Consider the following 6,000-nt stretch of genomic DNA (forward strand, 5'->3'; position numbering starts at 1 on the left):
AAGGGTCACATGCTCCACTGACTGAACCAGCCAGGTGCCACTGGAACACATTTTAACATTACTTTTACTGTGGTTATGAATAAGGGGAAGAAGAAAAAGTAGCTGTATCCACTCATTTATAGTGGTAATAGCTATTTTTTTCTGCTTAGAACAATATGATTTTTATAAAAATTTGAACAGAGAAAAATATAAAGAAAATTAGAAATTTTTCATACTACTCCCAGCATCCAGATAATCACAATTATCATTTGCTTATGCCTTCCCAGTCTTTTTCAGTGTGTGTGCATCTTTTTTTTAAAACTTGAATTAGACTATATTATATATATTACAATCCAGTTTTCAAATTCACAACATATTGTGAACTTTTCTCCATGTCATTGAATATTCCTCTATATCATGGATTTCATGGCTTCATTGTTCTCCATCTTATTGATGTACTTAATTTTCTTATTTTATTTATTTCCCAGTTTGTGGGCGAGAAAGTTTGGACCTGCTAGATTTTTCACCAACTCTCCTCCCAACCCCATCCATTACATACAATGCTGCTTACAGATACCTTTATACTCACACTCATGTTTATTTCCTAAGGTTAAATTTCTTAAAGTAGAATTACTGGGTCAAATGTTATATAAAATTTTGACCTTATTATCAAATCACTACATCAGCCTAATTATACAGTATGTAATAATTATAGCCTAATCAGTAATTCACAAGAATGACCATTTCCCACTGCTTTCTAGGCATGGAATCTCTTCATTAAAAAGAAAATCTGTCCAAAGATGATAAATGAATAAATACCTAATTGTTTTAATGTGTATTGACTTGATTAAAAATGAGGCTAAATATTTTCATAAATATCTAATTATATTTCCTCTTTTGTAAATTAGTTATTCACATTTTTGTGTATTTCTTGTACTGTTCCTAGTTGTTTTTTTTTTAAATTTTATTTCTAAGGTCTTTATATATTAATGATGTTATCCCCAGTTTATTATTTGCTTTTAAGTTTAATTTGTATTCTTTGGTTTCTGGTGAGGTTGATTATCTTCTCAAATATTTCTAACTTTTATATTTCTTCTTTTGTATATTGCTTATTAATATCTTGGTCAATGATCGATTTTTTTATTTGGCTATCTCTTTTTATTGATTAGTAGGAATGACATACATACATATACAAACTTCCATATTTTTGTAATACATAAGCTTTTAGTTTTCCTGTACTCATATTTATCAAATATTTCCTTTAATGATATACTTAGAAAGGCCTTTCCCAAATTAAAATAATTGTTATATATTCTTTTTATTGTTTGTTTATATATATATAAAAGTATATATATATATATATTTAGAATCACTACATTTGGAATTTATTTTGGTGTAATGAGGGAATTAGGGGTACTACTAGGGATTCTACTACCTCCTTGACATGGCAAATCAGTTATTCCAACGTTATTTACTGAATAAACCTCCATTTATTAACCTGCCAACTTTTGCCATCCTTCATCATTCTCTGGGTCCTCACTACTCTCCTTACCTATTTTATTTTATTTATTTATTTATTTTTTTTTATTTTTAAAAAAAATTTTTTTTTTCAACGTTTATTTATTTTTGGGACAGAGACAGACAGAGCATGAACGGGGGAGGGGCAGAGAGAGAGGGAGACACAGAATCGGAAACAGGCTCCAGGCTCTGAGCCGTCAGCCCAGAGCCTGACGCGGGGCTCGAACTCCCGGACCGCGAGATCGTGACCTGGCTGAAGTCGGACGCTTAACCGACTGCGCCACCCAGGCGCCTCTCTCCTTACCTATTTTAGATGCCATAGTACATTATTTTAATTAATTATTTTGCATTTACACTTGTCCTTGCCTTTTTTTTTTATATTAAATATAATTTATTGTCAAATTGGTTTCCATACTACACCCAGTGCTCATCCCAACAGGTGCCCTCCTCAATGCCCATCACCCACTTTCCTCTCTCCCCCACCCCCCATCAACCCTCAGTTTGTTCTCAGTATTTAAGAGACTCTTATGGTTTGCCTCCCTCCCTCTCTGTGACTTTCCCCCCCCTTCCACTCCCCCCTGGTCTTCTGTTAAGTTTCTGAGGATCCACATATGAGTGAAAACATGTATCTTCCTCTGCCTGACTTATTTCACTTAGCATAATACCTTCCAGTTCCATCCACATTGCTGCAATGACCAGATTTCATTCTTTCTCATTGCCAAATAGTATTCCATTGTATATATAAACCACATCTTGTCCTTGCCCTTTCTTTTATTAAAAAAAAATTGTCCTTCTCCTGGAAAAACCCCACTTTTGGTTAAATGCAGTTTTGTTCCTGTAACAGAGCAGCTGAATTTGACTAGACAAAGACTCAATGGTGCTGACTGATCTTATTTTACTTTTATAGTTATAAACCTCAAGAGGTTTGTGATGCCCAACAATCCTAATATATTTACAAAGTTAATTTGTTCTCCTATTTGGCAAGATAACTCTCCCATACTTTCTTTATTTCAATTCCCCGTCACCACCTACCCTTCCTTACTCTTACCTGATGACCTTAATTCTTATTTCTCATAAAAAATGGACCTAAATGACAAGAGACCCTTAACAATACCCCTTCTATCAGTTTACCTGCAGCCATACCCACGTATTCTGCTCCTACTTTTTTTTTTATATTTTGAGTTTCTCAACCTTTTTACCAGTTGACTAGATCTCTTTCCCTCTAATCTACTTAAGGATTTTGATTTGGAATTGTCACTGTTCCCCTCTCAACTAGCTTAATCCCATTGGCTTAAAAATATGCTGTGACATCTCCCATCTTAAGACAAAACTTGCCTTTCACTTCATAAGCCCCATAGTTTTTCTTCATTTCTCTGTTCCTCTTTAAAACAAAAAAGCCGATTATATATGCTGTTCCCAATTCTCTTCCAAGGCTCCTTTTTTTGCAATTGCAAAAGAAGTATTGCATTATATAACACTTGCTAATACCTATGAAATAACATATCTAATATGTACGTAAAGTTGAGGAATCACAAAAAAAATTACTCATGAACTTATCACCATACTCAAGAAGTAAAACAACACTTCTGCGTTTACTTTTATGTTCTTTCCTTCTCAGTTATCATGGATAATAATTTATATATTTTATACATATAAATATTTATATTAATATATTTTGTATTTGAAATGATATATATAATTTACATATTTTATATATTTTTATATATTTCATTTTATGTTCTGTTATTTTGTAAAAAAAGATAGTTGTATTATAATCATTTTATATATATGCATAATACATATATGTGTCTCCCAACAAAATATTGATTGGTTATGTGTGATTCTTTTTACCTAGATGATAATGGCATTGTATTATATACAATCTTATGTAATTGATGTTATACTTCATGTTATACTTTTAAGATTCATCCACGTTGTGATAGGCTGTAATTCATTCATTTAAACAATAGTTTACTATTCATTTCTATGAACATGGGACAATTTAGTTATTCATTTTCTTGTCAATGGACACTTGGATTGCTTTACATTTCTTGGTCCTATAAACAATATTTCTATGAGCATTCTTGTTTATTTCTCCTGACACACATGTACAGAGATTTCTGGTGAACTCATCTGTGAGTAGAATTGCTGGGACATAGGATATATGAATACACAAATTGTTTTCCAAATGTAGTTCACTCATCAGCAGTAGGTTAACTTCCATTACTTCATATACTAGTCAACAATTGTTATCAGAATTAATTTTTACTAATCTATTGTAACAGGTATATCATTGTGGTCTTAATTTGCATATTATTGGTTACTAAAAATGTTGAGCATCTTTTTATATATTTATTTGCCATTATTGTTTTCTTATTTTGTATAATGCTCATTTCTATCAGTTGCCCATTTTACTACTGGTTCTTTATCTTTTTTCTTACTGTTTTACAGAAATTCCTCAGATAGCTGGATATTAATCCTTCACATACGTGAATTGCAATATAGTGTTTTTCATCCAGTTTGAGGCCAGTCTTTCTCTTTTATGAATGCTATCTTTTCATAAATAGCAGTTCTTAATTATACTATAGCTGAATTTACTCTTTTTTCTTTTATGATTAGACTAAGAAATGTCTTTCATAACTTACTTGAGAAATCCTTCCTAATAGCAAAACGTTATAAGTATTTTTCTATTTTTTTTATTATTAAAGTTTCTAAATTCTGCCTACACATTTAAGTTTTTAATCTACTTGGAAATAATTCTTTTTTTTTTTTTAATTTTTTTTTTTTTAACGTTTATTTATTTTTGAGACAGAGAGAGACAGAGCATGAACGGGGGAGGGTCAGAGAGAGGGAGACACAGAATCTGAAACAGGCTCCGGGCTCTGAGCTGTCAGCACAGGGGCCCGATGCGGGGCTCGAACTCACGGACCGCGAGATCGTGACCTGAGCTGAAGTCGGCGCTCAACCGACTGAGCCACCCAGGCGCCCCGGAAATAATTCTTATTGATAGTGGGAGATAGGAATCCGCGGACGTTGTCTGCTTTTTTATAGAAAAAAAAATCCCACCTTTCTCTGTTGATCTGCAATGGCAGAGCTTTGTCATAAACCAAGTTTTCACATGTATGTGAACTTTCTAGGATGTTTATTCCTATACCAAACCCACAGTAATGTATTATTTTTACGGTTTTGATATCTGTTTAGACAATTATCCTTCTTCTTCCTCCTCTTCCTCCTCCCCTTCCTTCTTCGCACCCCTTCCAATTCCTCATGTTAGATAATTTATGCTAATGGTGATTTAGAGGGGGGGCTTTGGGCCACGCTATATCAGTTTCACCCCTGGAGGTGCTGGAGACTGAGAAACGAAAGTCAGTCACGTGGGCACTCCATGCTTACATGGTTGACTCGACCACATTAAGGCTCAGCTACGCTTCCCTCCTTGGCAGTAGTTATGCAGCCACACATTGCCCCTGGGAGAATGAGGCACTGTTGCTATGACTCCACTGGGTGAGGTCAACCGGAATCTCGCACCTGTTCTGTCTTGAACTCTGCCCTTTGTGTGCCTTTCTCTTTGCTCATTTTAACCTGTATTGTTTGCTATGATAAATGGTAAGCAAAAGTATGCCAGTTTTTCTGAGTTTTGCGAATCTGTGACTTTCTGGAGAATCATTGAATCACTTGCTCCAAGTTCCATGGATTTAGGGTGAGGCAAAGAAATCCCTACATTTAACCAGCACCCCAGGTGACCTGTGGGTCAGGCCTTGGAAAACATGAAACATCTCACGACATCTACTGCCAGCAGAACCCAGCCTGTTTCAGTTAACATTAAAATATATTCCATTAGGTGACTACGTATCCCAGAGTGTCATGCCACCAGCTGTCTCTTCTCCCTTTTCCCCCTCCAGACACGGTTCCAGGAATTCAGGAATTCCTAAGCTCTGGAAGGGACAATCAGCGGAATCATAACTTTTGCACACCCAGCTTATATCAATTCAACTATACATCCCAGACAGAAGAGAGAAGTTAGGAAGACAGTTGAGTGAACTCTGTCTGGAAGTCTACTTGCTGAGCTTGTGCCCTAAATTGAGGATTAAATAGGTAAAATGATTATATTCCTTTCTCCATTGGAATCAGTTCCCAAATATCTCTCATCTTAAAATGCTGAGAGTGACCCAGTCTTGAAGGATATTGATTGTTAGTTCAGATAACATTACCGCAGTCACGTTCTGTTGCATTCAGCAATAATATCTCACAGTACTAGAGGAGACACCGACTGTTAGACTTACAGAGAGGTAGTATATCCATCGTCATGAAGCCTTCCTTAGAGAATTTTGTTTCGATGTACACAACATTTTACTTTTTTGCTAACTTTAGGATCATACCTGCTGTCACATCAAACTTCCTTGAACTGATGGATGGTCAGGATTCTTAGCTATCTTTGAAAACGCTAGTGGGTGTTTACATATTTTCTGTATAGAGTAAAACCTCTGTCCTTGTGTTAGAAGT

The sequence above is a fragment of the Lynx canadensis genome, chromosome B4 (assembly GCF_007474595.2).
Source record: "Lynx canadensis isolate LIC74 chromosome B4, mLynCan4.pri.v2, whole genome shotgun sequence".
NCBI classification, from domain to species: Eukaryota; Metazoa; Chordata; class Mammalia; order Carnivora; family Felidae; genus Lynx; species Lynx canadensis.